Genomic DNA, 22,718 nt, shown 5'->3' with positions numbered 1-22,718 from the left:
TACAAAGATAAAGAGCTCCACAAGAATTTAGCTTAGCTTGAGCCTTGCAAAGCCTCTAAACTTTACAGGAATGGAGCTCCTGGTAATCCAGTCTCCCTCCCCGGTGAGATCATTTCAAAGCTTTTAATGTCCTCTGCTCTAACACTTTCAGATTATCTGGCTTGGTGAGTACTTTAGATGCGGTCTCATCACCACTGGGTAAATGGTGCTCCATGATGTGCACACAGCCAAAAATTGCATTAGCTTTCTTTGCTAACACATCACATTACAAGTATCTGACACACTCTCCATTATCACCTGCAGGTCTCTTACTAGTTAGTCAGTATGATTTAGTGATTTCCAAGTGTGACCGTCTGATTAAATATTTGTGTTAGTCTTTTCACAGATTGACTGGTTTGCAGCAAAGAAAGTCAAGGGGAAATATTGGATTTAGGTGCCTGTCATATGTACCTTTGAAAATCTCAGCAAAATCAGTATTGCTGATGCAGATGTGTGGGGGGGGAAATCCATTTAGATTCTTCTTACTGCTTGGGTCCAAATATAACAAAAGTAAAAGAACAAAATTGGGAGGTTCTTTAACTTTTGGATGGATTATATCTGTTGAAGCTAGAATTATGTCCTGTAATTGCATACCCTTGATATATATGCATGTGGGCTACCTGGCAATTAAGCATTCTGGCTTCAGGATTCAATTGTAGTTTTGCTGATATATATAATAGTTTGTCCCCTACATCTAACTTCCCTTATATACTAGTCCATGAATAGAGTTTTGCATTAATAAACAGAATCAGCAATCTACAATAACAGGCTTTCTGTGCCATTGAACATTTAAATGAAAAGTATGATCCTTATTTTCTTGATAAGGTCACATCTGTCAAGATAAATTGTTACTTTGTGCCGGTTTCCAGCCATTTCAATATAACTCTGTTATAAAACTAGAATAGCCTTACATGAACATATCATAAATATATCTCAAATCTAATAAATATAAATTGGCCTTTTATTTTAAGGGATGACACCTAGTTTGAGGAATGATTAATAAAAGATGAACTAAAAATCAATAATCTCTTTTTAAATTTTAGCTGACATGCAATGTTTGTCAGATTCAAGAGACGATTTTTTTTTCAGTGACTGTCTTTGACAAGAGTATTTAGAATAGAAAACCTATGGAAAATGGTTAGAGTTTTCCAAGGAATATTTTTTTACATCAGTTTTAAGGCATCTCATAATTAAAGACAGTAACAAATACATGCAGTTTTGGTCATCTATATGTCTCTAATGTCTCAATCACAATAGAATCTAGATATGAAAGTGTCTTTCATGACCATAAATACAATTCTAGGGTCACACATGGGGAATCAACTTTTTTCATGCCTTTCATTGAAATTTTTTTTTTCTTTTCAGGGATTTAAAGTCTAGTGAAAAATCTTGGGGGTATTGATTGTATCAGAAAATGGGGAGGATTTAGATGATCCACTCTCAAAGGCATTAATAGGAGGCAGACATGTAAATCTGCCATTGCCAATAGCAGTTTTCCAACTCAAGCCATCACATAACATTTTTAGCTTTGGTAATAATATAAGTGTACCTAGGCAAAAGTACCAGTTTTGTACTCAGTAATAGCTTACACAGATTAGTGATTATTTTACTGACAGACTGAACCCCAGGGTTAATTTATCTCCTATACTAGTGGTTCTTGAGTGAATTAATACCAATTCTTTTATTTCTCTACCTGAACAGCTGGACGTCTGGTATTAAGGTAATACAGATTTACAGATGGGGGAATTAAAAAAAAAATATGTGCCATATACTGAAAATTAGTGTGGTATAAAGAGTTTACTGCTACTTTTCTGGGATGCCCTGCAAAACAGAGTTATGGCTTCACTATTTATGAGTAATGCTATGTCCCAAACTCATGTCCATAAAATCTTTAAATCCCAATATAGCACTGAGCTCTTTGTAGATGGAACTTTGGGCCCACATAAGTTTATTGTGGCATGATATTTTATACAATAACAGTACACATTATGATATATTCTTTCTCTTTACATTAAAATATATTAAGGTTTGTGATAGGGTGTTAACCCCACACTTTCCCTGAAAGGGTTAATGTAGGCTAAGAAGAGGGGCAATTAACCAGGCAGGCCACGTCTGAGGGGAATCAGGTGGTTTAATCCCCTGACTGAATGTGAGAGCCCAGTTGAGGAGGAATGAGCTGGACTCGGTTTATAAAGGCAAGGAGCTGATAGCAGAGAGATGCTGCAGGGAAGTAGGCTGCAGTCGCTCCATGGGAGAAGGAAGGTTTGTTTGCAGGCCACATAATGGGGTAGGCTACAGTTACTACCTCAGGGAGGACATTGGAAGGCTGGCAAACCCAGAGATGGGGGAGAACCAGACGGTAGGGAAAGGCTCAGGGAAAAGCAGTAAAATCCAAGAGATAGCAGACTTTGGCTGCTGATTTAGAGGGTCCCTGAGCTGGAACCCGGAGTAAAAGGTGGGCCCGGGTGCCCCTGCCATCCACTAGGGAAGTGGCACAATAGGGGCAGTGAATAGAAAGACTGTCTGAGATTGCTAGTGAGGAAAGACTTTGATGCCCCAGAAGGGAGAAACATGTACAATGACCTGGCTGGAGGGCGACGTCATGAAGAAGGAGTACCCGGAATCCCAGAGACTCAGAGGGCAGCAGCAGGGCATGCAGTGAGCAGCCGAAGGGGTCTCTGGACCTGGAAGGAGCTTATCCCCACAGAGACCAGGAGGAGGTGCCCCTAGAAGTGAGTGGAGCCTGTGACAAGGTTGTTCATTCTTTATTTGAAACCTCAAATAAGCCCGCTAACAGGGGTGTTGGGCACCTACCATGAAATGCAAAACGCCAGCTGTTTCAATCTTTTTTCGGTCAGGGTATGTGCCTGATAAAGAAGCTCTACATCCTGGTCTATTTGTTTGTGGAGCTGGAAGTGAATGCTTTTGCTCAGGATTCCCTCCAGCAGCAGTATGGGGAAACTTTGAGCAAATACTGCACTCCCTTCCTCTTGCACACAGATAAAATGGGGGCACGTAGTAGCAATGAAGATAGCCCCATCCCCTGAGGTGGCCCAGGAAAAGACCCCTCTCAGCGACACTAGCTTCCTTTCCTCCACTAGTCTTTCACTTTGTGGGGTTCAAAAGAGATACAGAGAAAGAAACGTCCATTCATATCCCGTTTGACATGCACATAACTTTTTGAACAGAGGAAATTTTCCATGCTTGGTGTTGGTTCAAATGGGCCTACCCACCTGCATGCCTATTTCTGTAGATACCTGCTCATTCCTAATTTCTTGCTGCTAAATATCTTGGCTCCCACTACCTCCCAAACCCATTATTCTATAGTTCCTTCCATTCCCTTTAACCTCTGCCAGCTGCAGATAGCCATGGAGTATCTTGCCTGCGCACAGTGGTGGCTGCTGACAATAGGGAGCCCAACCTGTCCATTTGAACAGTGGTTCGATTTGGTCATTGTATGAATATTTTGCCTCCAAATCTAGAGCTTTGGAGGGGTGCATTTTAAATAAGTTGAAATAAATACAGTATCCTTTCCCATATAATATAACCTTATGGGTACTAAGTATAGTACTGTTTAAATTGCAGCTTTCAGATTTAGTGAAGATATATACACAACTTATTAGAGATAATGTGCATACTTCTATATGCGTAACCACCAACTCCTAGATATCAGAATAAATTGTTCTGCATGTTTCTTCATTCCCCTGTCTCAGAGGTTTTTCCTTGAATAGTTCAATGTTTATCCTTGGAAGTGCTGTATTGGTGTCAGCAGATAGTTGATGGATTGGTTTGCCATTGTTCTTTTTTTAATCTCTGATCCAAATGCTATTGGAGTTGATGAAAAGACTCCAACTGACTTCGTTGTGAGTTGGATTAGGACCTTAGTGCCATATCCGGAGACCACAGTAAGAATGGGTAAACAGGCTGTGCAAGGAGGAGTTCTGTATGAGTTAGGAGGGACTAGAAACCTCCTCTCTGATCCTGGGAGATCCTCCTAAGGGGAAAAGTAGAGTGACCTGTAGATTTGTATTGTCATGGTTCTACCTCTCACCTCGTGCACCTCAGAAATTCTTCTCTGAGGTGATGTGAAAGTGGGGGGGAGTGGGGGAAGAAGCCACCTTGTGTGGGCTCCCAGTACTGTGCCTGCCCTGTAGCTGAACATCACTGGATATGCGTGCTCTTCCTCCCCAATAGCAGCGGGATGGGTGGGTAGTATTTGTTTCTATAGGAATGTAGATTAAGAGGTTGACCAACTATCTCAGTAAACAACTCTCAGTTCTCCAGCCATAATGGCTGACATCATTGTGTTACACACCAATGGAATAAATGGCTTTAAAATGTAATAACAGTGATGCTTTTAGGTCCTACATGACGTACAGTGCCTGTGTCTGACAGAAAATAAAATGCAGGTGTTTGGAAAAGGAAATACATTTGTCTCAAAACGAAAGCTGTTGATTATTTTTAATGTGTTGAAATCAAATAGCTGGCAGCTTCACTTTCTCTCAGAACACAAAACGAAAACCAAACCCACAACACCACAAACAAACAAGCAGCATAGACCACTTTTTAAATTACCTGTAGAATGATGGAATTATCAGGCATACAGGCTAATCCTTTATTTTTTTTATTTATTTTTTAAATTGCTGCTCCATTGGCTAACAGTTCAGGCTTCTGTCTGGCACTCTGATCACAAGCATCTGTTGGCAATATCAGGAGAATAAATTGTCTTAGAGAGGTTTCAGGTCTCATAAACAAACAGTGCTAATCTCTTTATGTGCACCTTCCTTCCCCTCCCCCCGGCCCAAAAGTGAGCATGAAGTTCTAACGGTGAAATTAATCATGCTGTTTATTAAATGTGTATCACAGTCTACCACCAGCTGCAAACAACTGGTATTCTCTGTTTAATAACATTACCGCTTTCTAGTCCTACTTTTTCCCCCTGATTAATGCATCCTGTAAGACCTTCCATTTCCCTCTCATTTATTTTATATTAATTCTCCCGCCTGAAAGGCCTAATGTGATTGGGAAGTACAAATGCCACACTCGGTCATGGGAAGGGCCTGCCGATAGGCTCAATCCTATAAAACTCTCCAAAATGTTATGTTTCAGCAGGTGCACAGGAAACAAAAAGGAAGCTGCAGCCTTCAGACAGCTGGTTGTGGGAGAATCTCTTTTGTAAGCCTAGAGGAATCCCAGATGCCTGAGAAAACCACAGCCTGCCTGGACAACAGGGAAGGAACAGTAGGGCAAAGCTCTGACTATGCACTCTTCACCTATTTGGCAAGACAGAAGATTGGGCCAGATTTCCTTGAGGTAAGAAAAAGCCTGGGGACCAGCTGTATGTAGCTTCCCCTTTGTTTGATTTTTGAATTGTTTTAAATCAGAGTGAAAGGGAGAGCCTCCAAAACTCCAGGAGAGAAAGGAAAAACCTACTTGTGTTTTATAGGGGGATATTTTTGTTGTCTGTGCCAAGCTTAGGGTCTTTGCCTTTCTTTCACTTTGACTACCTTTTCCCTCCCCTTAGCCCTGCCCTGTGACGTTTCCCTATTGGCTACTCTTGCTGGGGCCATGTAACCCTCTGCCACTGTGACTCTTATGAACACAATCTTATTGAAACTTGGCTTTTGGCCAAGGAGGATCTGACGTGGTCACAACTAGTGCTCATCAGCATGGCCTTAAGCACCAGGCAGAAGGAGGTCAACTGAATAATACGAACTTTTTTCCATATAATTTTGAACCATATTTAACTGAAGTGAAAATTACCCTTTTAAAAAAAAGGATTTGAGGAAGATTCTTGTGGTGGTACATTTAGTACTTAGCACTTACATTGAAAGCATGTTATGAACACCTGCTAATTAATCTCTACAACTCCCATGTGAGAGAGGCTGTTACCCCAGTTTCCAGATGAGGAAGCTGAGAAGAGAGAGGTTAAGACTTGTCCAAGGCCAAAGATGGAGTTAGAGTAATGATTAGAACTCAGTAGCTCTTGGTTCCCCGGCATATATTTATTCCACTCTTCTCTCTAGATCTAAAAGGGCACTTGATAGAAGAGCAGTGTCTAACTCAGATATTCCCCATATGTAACGTGCAGATTCACATCCTCTGTTTGATTTTTAATTTAATCTGTGTATTGTCATCTAAACTTAGAACACAAAGTTTTTTCCTTTGTATTAGCCATGTGGTCACTAATGGCTGCTCTCTACGAAACCTCAGCTGCTAGCTCTCCTCCCTGGAAAATTTTTTTTTCTTCTTCTTCTTCCCATCCTTTCATACAAAGTTTTCCCATGGATTTTTTTTTTAATTTTCCTATAGGAAAATTTTGAATTAGGATCTTTCTCATGAAAATTCTGTGGGATAAAAACTCATTTTTCCAGCCAGCTCTAAGAGCAGTGCTGATCAAGGGTTTGGGGAATAGCATCCAGGCCTGTGGAGGGCAGAGAAGAGAATCTTCTGCCTTAACTCACTATGGAACTTGAAGCAAAGGAAGGGTGGGAAGAAGAAAGGAATCGCAGCTATATCTATCCTTTACTAGATACCACTATTCCCAAGATAGCCCAGTGCCTATGGATGAAGAACAGCTGGTTGTAGGGGAATATGAGAAAGAGAGAGGTTATACAGGTGGACAGAGGAAAGGATTTTGAAGACTATACAGCCACGATGCATAGTCCTTTGGTTGAAGGTGCCCACCCACAGTTGGTCAATTCAGACCATTGTTTAGGAGGGCTCTTGCATTCCTAACTGTCTCTCTGCTTTCAGATAGCCGCTTCTGCAAGTAACACTTTCTATGATCTCCAGTTGGCTAGTGAATTCTGTCCCATCCTGGTGGATGATGACCTGGTCTCAGTTATTCATGTCTTCATTATCTTCCATCTGAACTACAGCAATGTAATAAACCTGGACATGAAGCCATCATCCCTTAGGAAACTCCAGTTAGTACTGACTGCTTGCAGTGAAGCTCCTCAGCAACACTGGCTACTGTGAGAAAGTCAGACCTGTCCTCTCCTCTCTATGCTGGCTTCCCATAGAAAGTTCAAGATCTCTGTCCTTTTCTTCAAGGCACTCAATGACCTGGGCCCAGGATACCTAGAATATTGCCTAAAGTTCTGGAATGAAGACCGTGGTCAACAGCTCTCTACTCCTCAGGCACAATGGAAGTTTTTACCACAAGGGTAAAGCTCATCCGTTCAGGAGACAGAGCTTTCTCTTGGGCCAGTCCGAGGGTGTGGAATGAACTCCCACAGAAACAAAGGGCCATCACAAACCTTGCCACCTTCCGCTCCATGTGCAAAGAGTACCACTTTGATCCTACCTGCTCTAACTACTCACAGAATAGTGGGTATATAAAAAAAAAAAAAAGAAAACAAAAACCTACATTGGAACCTCTAGGCCAATCAGAATAAGACACTACATGTCACAGCTGCCACCTAGGAGTCCAGAAGCAGTGATTGATCCAATCACTGCAAGAGCATTATGGACAAAGGCTGGTTAAACTTACACACCATCCCTAGACCTTTTCCCCTTAACTACCAGCACCACTTCTATCTTATCTGGTTTCAGCCTAAAATAGTATGGTCCTATCTACTGTTATAATCTGGTAGATACTGAAAAATCACAGACTACAGTGTCTGGGTGCAGTGTGAAGGAGATTGTATTCACTCACCTACCCACCCCCACGTGGTGATCTAATCACTGTGATCCATGCTTTTATTCCCACCCATCCCATGTCTACACCATTATAATGTATTATATGAGAGAGAACCATGAAACTACAAGGAACTTAAACCTGGCTGGCATGCAGCACCTACATACTCCTGGAACAAGCAGATACATAACTAAGTAAGCGCAATCTGATCATCTTCCTTTCCCCCCATCTATTCTTTGTAGCTCTCACTTGTGTCCTCATGGCAGTTTTTTCAGAGCAGGGAATATCCCTATCTGTTGTGTAAAGTGCTTAGCACATTATTGGCACTATGACTAAATAATCATTAAGAACATGTCACACCAACACTTCAAACTTTACACTGACTACCTATCCAGCTCCAGTTCTAACACAAGCTCATTTACAAAACCCTAAATAGGCTGAATTTGGCTGTTTCAGTGGCCGTGTTTGGAATGGCAGCTACTGACGACAGGGAGGAGGCTTCAGGAAATAGAACTCAGCACACCTGGCAGTACTCCTCGGTCACTTCAGGAGTTGCAGGTCACTTGCCTAAGGTCACACTGAATTAATAACAGAATTAGAAATAGAAACTTGATCTCTGGGTTAGTGCTTTCAACCTGATCACTCTACTTACTTCTGTATGTTCAGTGTATGTGGCCTGCTTTATGTATGGTACAGGAGTGGTAAACGTACCATTGAGGAAATGTTGACTCTGCAATGACAACCACTCTATCTAGCGTAAATACAAATATGCCCATGGCTCAATCTAATCCACCTCTAACTCTTGTGCAGAAACAAGGTTTGCCATTCACTGGTAGCAGGCAGTGATCTTTTATGCTCCATCCCCTTCTGCCTCCAACCAGACATTACTGATAAGTTATTTTCTGTTTGTTGTAGTTCTTCCTTTTACTTTTCTTTTCTTCCTTCCCTACTTTCTCCATCTTTTCAATTCTCTTACTCACTTCCATCATAATAAAGGGCTGCCAAACTCCCTTTAATTCCAATGAGAACAAGATTGAGCTACCAGATAGGTAAAACTCTAAATACATTTCAATCCTACTTGTAGAATTCCCTGTTTTGTCTTAACCTGTATCTATTGTATACTTTTACTTTTCATACTTTATTACCTTTGTCTCAAATTACTTGTGGCCAGATTCTGACCTCCATCTCGGATGCACATCTGGGAGTTGTGTGCTTATATGTCTTGAGTGCAGAATTTGGCCCTTTGTCTATGACAGCTGGTATCTCTACAGATTAATAAAATCTAACAAAATCAGAGCAGTTAGGCAATTCTTTCAAGGGACAAACTCCTCTAAGTGAAGAGAACAGTGAGGCAAATAAAGAACTATTTGCTTGGATTCCTGCCAAATTCCAGTAAAAAAAAAATGTAGTTAACTGTATCGATATGACAGATGCAAGAACATTAAGAAAAGAAAAACAGTGTAAACAAGGAAATGGTAAAGATGGCCCTAGTCATTCATCACCTTTCATAGCCTTCTACTGATACTAATACAGCACAAAAGTTGTAAAGTTGTGCTCTCATAATCACAATTCAATAGCTACCTTTTACAAATTTGGAAGCTCCAAGGAAAAAATTATTAGTGTCTGCAACCTATATTTGTCACCATGCCCAATTCCACCTCTGAAATTAGTACTGTATGTCTTCATTTGCTTTCTCATCTATCTCCTACCAAGTGCTTTGTAGGATTCAAAAAAGGGCCTAGATATTTGTGGTTAAGAGTATCCAGTTATAATAACAGGTTTCAGAGTAACAGCCGTGTTAGTCTGTATTTGCAAAAAGAAAAGGAGTACTTGTGGCACCTTAGAGACTAACCAATTTATTTGAGCATGAGCTTTCGTGAGCTACAGCTCACTTCATCGGATGCATACCGTGGAAACTGCAGCATTTCTCTCCCTATCCACATTCCTTTCTAGGTTCCTTTGATCCTTATTTGGTGGGATAAACTAACATAAATGTGATCCTCAATAAGCCCAATTTACAAAAAATGCCAGGACAAAAAGTTATATTGGTCAGTCCCTTAAGGGACCAGTCCTGCTCTTTACAATTTCACACTGCTTCATCACATGGGTATGAGATGTTCTCCTCAGGATAGATGGCTATATTTTCAGCTGCTGTATTTAGTATATATACAGATGTGTCCATGATTCAGCCTAAACCCATCAGTATCTGACACAATAGGCTTGTCTGACTTAATGCTAAGTTTAGGATTTGACTCTTGGACAGAAATAAATCTGGTTTTCTCTCTTTTCCCCTCCATGTCACTTTCAATAACAATCAAATTTGGGTCTAAATTATTCCTCTCCCTTTCCTTCCCTCCCAAAATCATAGTTTCTTTTTTAAGAAATGTATCACCCAATAGAGATGCATTATCTTTGAGTCTTATTTCAGAGTTCAATCTACCTACTACTGATGCACATTCAAGATTATATCGGCCCATATTAGTTTTCCTACTACAGACATATGCCCATAGAGATGAAATATTTTAGAGCATTGTAAAATTGATGTTTCATTTAGTTCCAGAACAATGGTACAACATGAGCCTTCTTTGTGTTTATAGTTGCAAAATTTGCATCTAGTCTTCTGCCAAGTCCTACCCACACATGAAAACCTGCAACTTCCATGAATTTCAATAGGATTTTCATATTTGAATGTATGAGGTGAATTTGGCCCATGGTAAAATTATTTTGGAAAGTGGATTACCTTCAAAAATCTGGCCCTTAGGGTCAGCATGCCACTGTATGACCACTCTGCATGCATGCGATACATAGCCTCATAGGTCTCTGTCTAGCCATATTTGCATGCAAACTACATGTTAAACACACGTGCAGTAAGCATGCACACTAAAAGGTGTGTATTTGTTTGCAATACTGTACTGAAACCTAGGCCCTGAAAAGCTTTGCTAATTGCTGTAATGTCTGGGCTCTGCTCAACAGTTGTTGAGTCTAAAGCAAAACATCCAGCATGAGAGCAGAAACCTGGGTTTATTCAATATTAAACCAAATAGGAAGCATCTGGTATGTTCTAATGGAATTAGCCAAAAATATCTTTGTTTTAAAATATATGCCAAAGACTATTTCTCAGAGTCTGGAAAATTAACTCTCTCTATATCGTCTGGTAATCTGGGTTTATATAACCCAATATTTGCTTCTTTTTAGTTTTACAAAAAGTATATTAACAATCTGTCAAATCTTTGTTCCTTCATAGCACAAGGAAAAAGTGGCATGCTGACACTAGTACTTTGGCAAAAAGTCAATGGAGGAGTTGCCAAGATAACAAGGGAAGAATTTATCCCAAAATATATAACTTTATATAAACCACTTTATGTTGTCTGTCTTCTCTCTCACTATATAAAGGTGAGCAAAAGCCACTGTTTATTCTTCATTCTTTTATAGCCATGAAAAGTTTGTAACCTAAGGCCGTGATCCTGCAAAGAATCATGTCCATGCTTAACTTTAAGTATGTGACTAGTCTCCTTAAAATTAGGCACATTTGTAAGTCTTTGCAATACCGAGACCTAATTTCACACCATGTAAAGCAAGGGCAAAAGTTGGTAGGGTAAAAAGGGAGTGGAGGAGGAAAGGCAGTGGTCACAGTTAATAAGATTATGTAGTGACCTATTGGAGGCACGTGGACAGCTAATTGGTTTAATAGATATGTAAATAAGTTTTTGCTGAACTTTTCTACAAAAGTTTTTGGATTTTTTTCAGTCTAAAACCGAAAACAAGTCTTAGGTTCACGAGAAACAATGAATTGTGCCCAGTTACACCAGGGCTGAATTTGTTCCAAGGCAAGGAATATATGAAAGAAAAAGTGATAAATACCCCATATCATGCTGCCACGAAAAGTACTTATATATAACAATGAGAAAGGAGTTACCACTCATGACCACTTGTGAACCAAAGAGAATTTCCTTCAGTTAGGGCCTGCTTCTGCTTCCACTGAAGTCAATGGGTGCAGAATCTGGCCCATACTCTATTTTTATTTAATTATTTGTAGCACCTGCAGTCCTCAGTCAGGGATTGGGCCTCTATGCACAGACAATGCATACTAAACATCTATCATTCTGTAAACTGTTTGAGCAGAGCAATTTTCAATCTAAGAGTGTCTTGTGTGTGAGTTTGAGATAACAATAAAAGCAAATTTGACTAAACATTCACCCACAGCAAATTTCTCCAACAGTCGTGATGGGAAAACCATACCTAGTTCTGGCTATTCCACTTGGTGCTCAAAATAAACCAATTTTCCCATTATCTTCCTTAGTGTCTCCCGGTCCCCTTTTGGAGTTGGCCTGTTTTCCAGATTGCAAGGCATGTCATTCTGAAGCAGTTGCCATATCAAAAGCTAATCTGTGTCTCTGTAGTGCATCTAATGTGCTGACCACTTTAAAATCTTGGCACCTCACCCAGGGTGAAATCCTAGCCACATAGATGGATTTTTGCCATTAACTTCATTGGGTCAGGATTTTGCCTCTGGAGTTTTACAGCAAAGTGTAATATACAGGTATCAAAGGCTTTCAGATCTCTTGGACCTTTGATGAAGTGTGCAGTGTTAAGGACCTTCATAGGCCAAGATATTTGTTAGATTACCTGAGTGAAAGTATTGTATCATACTAATCAGGGAATATTTTTCCAGGCTTACAGTAAGTATCTCTGAAGGGTATTGATTTCAGTTTATTTCAGTTTGAAAATGAATTTAATCTTTAAAAGATGCAGTTGGCAACATACGTGGTCAGACCAACGACATCTGTGCTAGATGTTAGTCTCTGTATCTCTAGGTTTCTTGTATATGTAATGCAGATGAAAACTCTAGGATTCTGGCTTACCTCTGAATGTAGGTTTTCCCCTCAGATCAATCTCCTATAGTATTAAGAGGAGTTGATCAGGGAACCATACAGTCTTGGCTACTATTGCAGGGTTTGGCTGCTGGTTTCATTTTTGCTTCCATCAATAGATTTAAAATAAAGAAGCCATGAGATGTGCAGGCTGTTCTTCCCACTCTATTGTGATGAGAGAAGAAAGGTATAAGATCTTATCCGTGTTGTGAGAGCATGCACTCCCTCTCGCAAGGCACAATGTGGATTAGAAAAAAGAACTTGAGCACCTGATGCAGAATGTTGAGAAGTACATGTAACAGAGGTTGTAAGAGAAAAACAACTGACAAACAATCAGATTCAGGATACATGGACACTGCAGGGCTTTCCTTGCTTGTGTACAGTGGCATCTCAGTGGAATTTTGCATCCAGTTCCAAATCTTGCTGGTATTCAAGAAAATCACTAGAAGTGAGTGCTGAGCCAGTTACCCTGTGTCAGGTAATTGCCTCTATTAAGATCCTTCGACTTAAACAGAGTTTAATCAAGGGTTGTGGGAAGCTGCAGAAAAGTCCATTTTTGGAGCTGTACCCTATATCTCCCGCCCCCCGCGCAGATGGCAATTTGTCAAAGAGAATGAAAAGAGCCTTGGTTACAAGGATGGTCAGCAAAGTAGAGCAGAAAAGAGAGAACCTGCTCTGTGATGGAAGTACCCATAACCCATGGCAAGGGTATACTGATGAGCTGTTGGGATGTGACTTCAGGGCACTTGGGCGCAAGCAGCCAAGCAGAAGTGGGGAGGCAAACAAAAAGAGGGTAGAGATGTGGGGAAAGAGTTAGGGTTCTGCCCAGGAAAATACTGAAATGCTAGGTGCAATGTCATGCATTTTGAAAAGTATTAAGACAATTTAGGCTCTGACTCAGTCTCTACATGTCGGGCAGACATGCATGATCTCACTCACACTGTCCCTTTCTTCCACCTGCCTCACTTGCTCACTATTGCTCTCTCTACCTAGCTCTCTCTCAACTCCCCTGACCCGTTGTGTGTGTCTCCACCAATTTCTCAAACATGTTCCAGTTCTCTCCTCCTCTTTGGGCTCCCTCCATCTTGTTAAGCGTACACTTAAGTTCACTCACTCTCTTACCCACACATAGAGCTTGCTGGGAATCATTTTTTCTCGTCCTGCAAATGCATTTGATATATTGTCTGAATTTACTAAAATTTCAAAATGAAAAGTTATTTCAACTTGAAGAACTAACTTTTTGGTCTGAAAGTGTTGAAACAGGACATATTGACAAATTCAAACTTCTTTTTTCCCAAAAATTTTGTCACATGACATTTGTTGAAACTGACCCATCTTCACAGATAGATTTAGTTTAGATTAATTGGCATTTTTGGGTGAAAAAACAGGTTCATTGAAAAATGCCTAGTAACTCTATTTGCAAGCTTTCTCATGTGTGTTCTTTCTCTTCAACAAATTGAGTATGGCCTGGGTAGGGAGAAAAGGAGAATGAGTTGTGCATATGTGAGATGGGTGGAGAGAGGGAGAGCATGAAAGGGTGTGCACTCTCTCCCCCATCCATCACATACCCTCACTCTGCTCTCTCCATCACACATTCATTCATTCATTCTTTATCTATCTACTCACACAAAAGATGCATTAGCTGGAAGAGGGGTTCTGGGGAAGCAGGGGAGTGGCTTGGGTCTGGGGGTAGCATGTGGAGGGTGAGGGAAGGATGGAAGGGTGGAGGAAGTCTGGCTGGCAGGTTTATGGGAGGAAGGGGACAGAATGTGGGGAAAAGAGGATAGGAGGGGCTCTTTGTAGCAGAGGATGAGGGAGGAATGAAGGGGCAGAGGTTTGGAGAGGCTCCAGGGTGCAGAGAGTGGAGGAGAGAAGGAAGGGTTTGGGGTGGAGGGGACCAGAGATGAAAGGGGAAGAGGCCTCTGGGGAGGGAGGGGTGGAAGGAGGAGAGGGTAGAATGGTTCTGTGAACAGACTTCATGAGGTGATGGTGGAGAGTAAAGAGAGATGGGGCAGGGCAAGCAGTGTGGGGCAAACCAAAATACAGAGAAGGGCAATAGGTAAGGCATTGAAGGAAGGGAGGGCAAGTGCTAGTTGGCGGGGAGAGGAAAAGAGGTGAGAAAATCACAGGAGCAAAACAGAAAAGAAAGGAAAACACATGGAGATGAGAGAGAGAGAGTGGAAAAGAAATGAAGGAAGAAGCAGCAAAAGCAGAAAATGAAGCATAGCTTTGAGGTATGAAGCATTATTTCTTTCAAATGCATTTCCTACTTCCTTCCCCTTCCCCTTACTTTTAGCTCCTTCTAGGTGGCTCCCTACAATTCATTTGCTCACTGAGTCTCTTTCCACAAATGTATCCCTGCTAATTGTGCAGACCCAGGGTGTTTGGGCAGTTCTGATAAAGCATTTACATTATTTTTAACCTATGCCCAAGCCAGCTTTGTGGGAGGGAGAAAAGTGACATCATAGTAGATGCCTCCTGAGGTGAATCCATTAGGCCCAGTCACCTCTTGTTGATGGATGCTGAGGAAGGTCTTTAGCGCAATTGATAAGGTGGGATTTTGACAGACCGCTCACAGAAGTGGGTGATTTTGGAATCTTACTTGATAGAATGGGTGAAGAGAATAGATGAAACTTCCTGCTGTTGCCTCTCTGTTTGAACTGTGGCACCAGCTGGCCTAAAAAATAATAGTGTGACAGTATCTGAGAAGTGAGGCACATGCTGGCTCCCATTTTAGATTATGTGCTTTTAATCTTCCAGAAAGGAAGGATGGTTCAGTTGTAAGGGCACTGTTCTTGAGTTTGGGAGACCAAGTCACTGCTCTTCTAAAGACTTCCTTTGTGATCAAAGTCACTTAAGGCCTGATTGTCAAAGGAGATTAGGCTCCTAAAGATGCAGATAGGGAGATTTTCAGAAGTGCCTCTCATGCTTTCTGAAGTGGCTCACAACCATGGGTGCCAACCTCAGGGTGTCTGTCAAGAAACAGGGCACAAACCCCAAACTGGTTGTGTGTTTGGTACTTAGGTTTCACCAACCCACTAACAAGTGTGAACTCCTCAGGCTCTGTAACAGCCTTAATAGGGCCCCACAGACAGTCCCCTTGGGTACTCCAATCTGTCTTGCCACCCAGCCAAGCCTCCCTCTGTGATAGGCAGTCCTCATGCTAAAAATCACAATAATATTCAGGTTACTCCCAATCCCAAAGGATCAGTCACTTACCCCAGATCTCTCACTGAAGACAATGCTCGTAGCCAATCCTATAATCAACCTTTAGTTAGTTTATTAACTAAGAAAGGAAGTAAATTATTTACGAGGTTAAAAGAGGTAAACATAACCTTGGGTTCCAAAAGATGATAGTAACTTTATATTTCCTTTAGGGCTAACCCAAGCTTAACAGCTGGGGACTCCTCTTATATGCTTAGAAATCTTTGCCCCTCAGAATTCAAGCAGCACAGTGATACCAATTTCTCCTTAACAGGCTTTTTTATTCCCTCCCCTCAGCGCTCAAGCTGTGATGGGATGAAGGCTTGTGCACATATCCTCTCCAGGGGCTTGGAGGAAGCAATCAACAAAGTCTTTTGTCCACAATGGCTTGTCTGATGTCTGTAGACCTTCTCATGCTGGGGAGGAAGTAACATCTCTTTTGGTAAACTAGCATTTCACACTTGATAATGCTTCTCCCCGAAATGTCTTCGCAAACATTTTTATAGCTACAAAGAAAACATTTAAACATTATAATATCCATATCCCATGTTATAAGAGAAGTAGGATTAATACATGCAGCATCCTATAAGCATTCCATTAAATCCAAACACAGTCTTTGAACGTTTAATATCTATTTTAACAATATTAACACACAAGTGAGCTAGACTGGCTTCCGGCCATGCATTTGTCAATGTTCAGTGAGGCCTCGGGCCTTGGCATGAGCTGGCACCTTGTCTTCCCGCATCACAGTGCCTATGTACGTTATGTGAATTAAGCTTCTAAACTGAATAGATGCTTTTGAAAATTCCACTAGGCACCTATCTGCATCTTTAGGAATGTAATTTCTTTTGAAAATCTGGCTCCTACTTTCTCCCAAGTTAGGTGCCTATATGTCTTTGGGGCTCTTGGCCTTTGTGCTTATGTTCCCCATCTGTAAAACTGGGACAATATCTCCGTACCACACGGGAGTGTTGTGAGGATTAAAGATTGTGATATGAGCCAGTACTACAATAATTGGAGCTGTATAAGTTCAGGGTAGAACTGGAAATCAGGAGATCTGGGATCTGCTTCTGGCTCTGTCAATGCTTCACTGTGTGACCTTGGGCAAGTTATTTTACCACACTATGCCTCAGTTTCCCCATTTGTAAAATCGGGAAAAATAGGCTCACCCACCTTCGTAAAGCACGTTGGAGTCTTGTGCTGCAAAAAATGATATATAAGTGCTTAAGTAGAGCTGGTGACAAACGGGTATGAAAGGAATCCTCTTCCCTCTCCCAACGATGTCAAAAGCATATTTTCCTGTGCAACTCAAAAAGGAAAAATTGGTTTACTCAAAACACTTTTACAAACAAAATTATTGATTTTTTTTGTTTTGATAAATTTTAAAAATGCCTCATTTTTCTCCTTTGACCCCATTTATTTTTTTCATTTTGCAATGGAAAAAGGGGACGGAAAACAATGAAATTAATGGAAAATGAAAAGACTGACTACATTTTTCACTCACCAGTTTTGTTATGAAAGTGGATTTAAAAAAACAAATTTTTTTGCAAATAATCCCATCTTGAAAAAGGCCATTTTTAATTAACATTTTTATTCAAAAAAGTTAGAGCAGCTAGCGCAGTAACTGTTACTAGTATTTATTTTTAAATAGATGTACCTGACTTTTAGACTAATTAAATAAAATCAGAGATTTTGCAACGCATTAATGGAGCAAAATGGGTCATCCAACCACAGATGGGGAAAGATATTTCCTTGAAACACAGGTTCTTTCTCCCTCCATGAACCACAGTAGCCAAAGTGAATAAAGCTTTATTGCTGTATAAACAATATGTGACCCATGTAACTCTTAAGAGAATGTTTGGCACAGAATTGCTATGGGTGAGAGTAGACTAAAATACGGTAGGTTTATCTTGGCACATGCCTTTTCAGTTATGGAGAAAAAGTGACAAGTCATGGCATATGACCAACACGATATATTTATAACTGGAATTCGATTACTCAACACATGAGACGCAATATGTGGAGCAAAGCACAGATCCCAGAATGTTTTCAAGTTTGTTTATATTTGCAAAATATGCGAGACAATCCAGTGAAAAACTTCAACAAGGGAGTTTTGGAATTCTTCTTACGTCTTTGTTACTTTATTAACCCGATTTTCATCAAACCACTATGAGAAATTCAAATGACACTGGAGGATTACAATCATTGGAATAATTTTTGCTAGAGATTTTACAAAAATTAAAATTAAAAACTCTTATTAAACTGAAAACTCTGCCTTCCCTTTAACTATGCTGTCAGTGACCAGCTCCCACATAATAATTTTTTTATAATTAGTTACTTTCTTTGTCAGAATCAATGCATCCATCTGGAAATGTGGTTAAATCTAATCATTTTTTGGTAAAGATTAGAGAGAAGGCTGTAGTGAGACAGTGTACCTAGATGTCTCGTATCTCCTTGACCCTTGTTTTTCTATTTACAGCACAGAAATGGCAATTCTGATTTGGTAGATGGTCTTCCTGGACATGGAAGAAAATTGGATGTCCATGCTGATATTGTTAGATCCACACACCAGCTGCCTTCATTGCTATTGAAGTGTTCTTGACCCGCCTGTGGAATTTACCAGGAGTGCATGGGGCTGTTGACCCAATTTTTTCTTGCTGAGCATTCCCAGGAAGTGGTGGGTAAGACAATTGTTTATCCCTAAGGGAGCTGTCATAGGGAGTTCCAAAGGATTCCAGACTATCTCCTATTCTATTCAACATGTATATGGGATCCCTGATGGCTAGCGAGGAGGTAAGGGCTGGAGTGCTTTCAGTATGCTGATGATACTCTGCTCCAAATTGATACCTTACCTGACCCGTTCACTGCTGTTCAAGTCTGGTCCAGTGTTCGGCTGATATTGGGGCCTGGGGGAAAGTTAGTTGTGTGAAACTCAATCCAGATGTGAGTGAAGTGAAGTGGAGAATATGACCATGTGTTCTAACATGTCTCTAAAGTGAACATGTGCAAGTGCATATTTATATATACAAATAGGAATCTGTGTGTGCAAAATGGTAGTGAGGTTACCTGCATGCTCAGGCTATAGTGTTGAGCAACATGCAAATTGCTGGAGTTACATAACAGCTATGTCTTATATCTATACATAAACTGGTGCAGAGTAGGGTGACGAGATAGCAAGTGTGAAAAATCGGGACAGGGTGTGGGGGTGTAATAGGAGCCTTTATAAGACAAAGCCCCGAATATCGGGACTGTCTCTCTAAAATTGGGACATCTGGTCACCCTAGTGCAGAGTCACATTTTCTGAGAACTCTGAGGCCCATTTAAAAAGTTTTTTCATGGAGAGTAGACAGGACCTTGGCCTGGTTTAAAAGGCACATAAACTTGCAACATAAAGTGAATAGAACTCTAGATGCTCTGAGATACGGTGCTATGCACCTCTGTCCTTAGAGAAGGATCTGATACGTGAACTGGAAAAGAGTTGAATCTGGAGGTAATAAGGTGTATTTGGGAAGAAGGTGCTGACTTTTCAGAGACTTTGTCTAATGGTCTGAACACATGATTGGGAGACAGGATCATCCTCGGTTCTAACTCCCATTGCTGTCACACACTCACCCTCTTTTGCTTTTGTTAATCCCTTTCCCTCAGTTTTCTTTTCTTTTCTTTTCTTTTCTTTTCTTTTCTTTTCTTTTCTTTTCTTTTCAAAGTTAGTAATGCTTATTCACCTGCCATACAGGAGTGCTGAGAGGGTTAATTAGTATTGGTAAAGCAACATGAAGATTGGAATTACTAGGTAAATTCTAAGTATTATTATTATTTTAAATGATTTAACAAATGAGAGCCTTCCCTTGCATTTAAATATGAAAGTTCTGTCAGTAAATAAGGAAAAGTTTGAGTGATAGTAAATGACTTCCTATACTTACAGAACTCTGGCACTTCATGAATATTGATTTGTATCCATTCTCATTAGTTTTCTGTCAGTAATTGTCACTAGACTAATCAATCATTCATTCACTTTCAAATGCCAATATTTGCTAACATTTGAAAAATAAACAGTATTGACTGACTGTTTTCCATAAAGGCAAATCAAGCCCAGTGTAGAAGAAAGTCTCAAATTGTTCTATATATTACTGGGATAAAAGCTTCATACTTTTCATAGATCTTGACTTTCTTATACCTCCAGTTTTCATTTTCTTTCTCAGGTTTGACAGTGCTGGTGAGTGCCAGCAGTGGGTCAAGGTTGCCTCTCGAGGAATAGACACATATCCTGTTCTGGATAGGATATGTCACCACTTGTAGAGGTGAGAGGATAGTTCAGTCTCATTGTCCGCACAATCTTTGGCCTTTCTGCTGAAGTTGTTGACAAGGGGTAGGTTGTGGCTATGGTTTTGTAATACAGACAGGCAGGAAGGTTAAGCAGTTATGGCACTTGCCTATGGCTTGAGAGACATGGATTCAAATCTCTACTCTCCTGAAGGCTTCCTGTGAGACATTGGGCAAGCCACTTAGCCTCTCAATGCCTCCTTCTTTTATTTGTAAAGAGGGCATTACAGCACTTCCCTCCCTCACAGGGCTGTTGTGAGGACAAATACATTAAGAATTGAGAGGCACACACATATGATAGTAATGGGGGCCATTTAAGTATTTAAGGGAGACTGGAACCACCAAACTCATTACGTATAGACTAACTATGGCTAAAAGATGGCAGTAACTGTGGTAAACACAGGCTTCAGTCAAATTCAAACCATGGCTTAAAGGTGTGAAAGGCTTCATATGTCATTCTACTTCCAATTCTCTGAACTATGCACTCTCCCTACATCCAAGTATTAACTTTCTTTCTGCTTAGTTTTTGTTTTTGCTTCATTCTGTAATGTAAAATCTTTACAGAGGCAAATAATATAATATCTTTACATCATTAATATTTAACTTTGCTTCTGTATTATAGGCAGAGCTGGTAGCCCTACATATAGTTAAGTTTACCTAACACTTTCCATTATATGAACCTGTTTTTTCCCCTTAAACTGCTTGTATCTTTGTCAAACTTTTATTGTTCAGGTTGAGCTTCTGCATGCCAAGTGTCTGTTTAAGTCTGCTGCTGCTGCTTCTTCTTTTTTTTTAAAAGTTTCAGCTAAAGTGGTTTACAAGAACAAGGTACGGGGACAATGGTCATTTTGCCCATGTTAAAAACTTTTAACAATCATTTAGTTGAGCAGGACAGACACCTCCTTTTGTGGGGGGAGGGGAGGAAGAGCTTGAAATTTGGCAGGGGGTGTTAGAGATATGCCTTTGAATGAAAATCTGCTAAAATGTGACAGCTATAAGCCTCTAAATAATTGCAGTTTGCACATGCTCAGGAGAGGCTCAGAGATTTTAGCTGGCAAACTCTAAAGATTCTGTCCACACTGGGAATGCTCCATATCTCAGGACTGTGGGGACTTAGCAGAAATTTCCATGCCACTGCTGCCCCCACCCCAAGTGTGGAGATTAGAGACCCAGCACATCATGGTGGGGTTGAATGCAAGACTGACTTTATTTCCTGTTTTACCTCCTTGCTCTGTGGTGCACCTCATGGCAGCAGTAAACATTCACAACTAACAGCACACCAAGGACCCCTGAGGCAGAGGGCACAGGAACTGAAAGCAAAGAGTCAGTCACTCCTGTGCTTCCAGTGCTCCCACTGCTGACACTGTCTCCAGACTGATGGAGAAGTAAGAACAGTTTGATTGAAAAGGAGGAGAGCAGCATATTGGATGAGTGGGTTGCAGAAACCACAGGGTAGGAAGAGGGGGCAGGAGATGGAGGGTGGTGGCAGCAGAGGAAGAGCCATCGAACTGTGCAGTGGATTGGAGTGGAGAGGAGGTGATGGGAACAGGAGATGGGGGAGGTGACAAACTTGGATAAAAGCAGAGGGAGATGGGAGTATGCTGGGCACATGAGGAAGAAGAGCCTATTCTCACTAGAATTGAACCCAAGAGTTCTGCGGCTCTACATTCCATATCTATCAGCAACGAGTTGTGAAACCCACTGGTTAAGTGTTGTCTTACCCCTCTTTGGCTAGTCCACATAGAGAACTACTTCATTAGGTCAAGTAATAGATATCCGTGCCGTGGATCTAAAGGTTCCGATTCTGCTGCTGACCCAAGCTGAATGTCAATATAGTTCCACTTGATGGAATTTCTGGGAGTTTTTTCATTATATTTTAATTAAGAAATTACAGAAAAAAATATGTCGAGAACATCAAGGTTGCAAAATTAAGCACTGAATAGTTAGGAAATGCTAGAATTAATTTGGTCCCGATGTGCATATGCATAATGATACACATCTTTAATTATATGATTGCCTACTATGGTTTTCCGTAGGACTCCTGCCTCATTCAGTGCACAGGATGGAGCTGTTCTAGGGGTGGAGCAGAGCTGTACAGTGAAGGAGGTTGTTGTTTGTAGAGCCCCTGCCTCATTTGTTGCAGAATTTGAAAGGTGTGGAGTGAATGAGGCAGGGGATTGCAGGAAGAGAAAGGATGGCTTCATGATTAAGAAAATGGAATGCCACCCTGGATTCTATACCTGATTCTGCCGCAGAGTTCTTATGTGATGCTGGACAGGTCATTTAAACCAACCTTTTTACAAGTCGTTACTAATTCTGTGTTCCTCATTTTCTGAGTGCACCAGTTGAGTACTCTGAAGCTAGCTTTGCAGAAGGGCTGAGCACTCGTGACTATACCTGATGGCAATTAGAGCTGTGATTTGAACAAATAAAGTGTTATAAAAAGCTAAATTCTCTGAAAAATCAGTCCAGAGGTGTGTTAAGTTGGACATTTAAAATTAGTGGACACTTTTGACAATTCTGGCCTTAATCCCTATGTGTCTGTTTCCCATTTGTAAAATGGAAATAATAATACTACCTACTCTTCCAGAGGTGCTGTGTAGATAAATTCATTAATGGTTGTGAAGATCTCAGATACTGTT

The sequence above is a fragment of the Eretmochelys imbricata genome, chromosome 5 (assembly GCF_965152235.1).
Source record: "Eretmochelys imbricata isolate rEreImb1 chromosome 5, rEreImb1.hap1, whole genome shotgun sequence".
Lineage (NCBI taxonomy): Eukaryota > Metazoa > Chordata > Testudines > Cheloniidae > Eretmochelys > Eretmochelys imbricata.
This window is presented reverse-complemented; position numbering follows the sequence as displayed.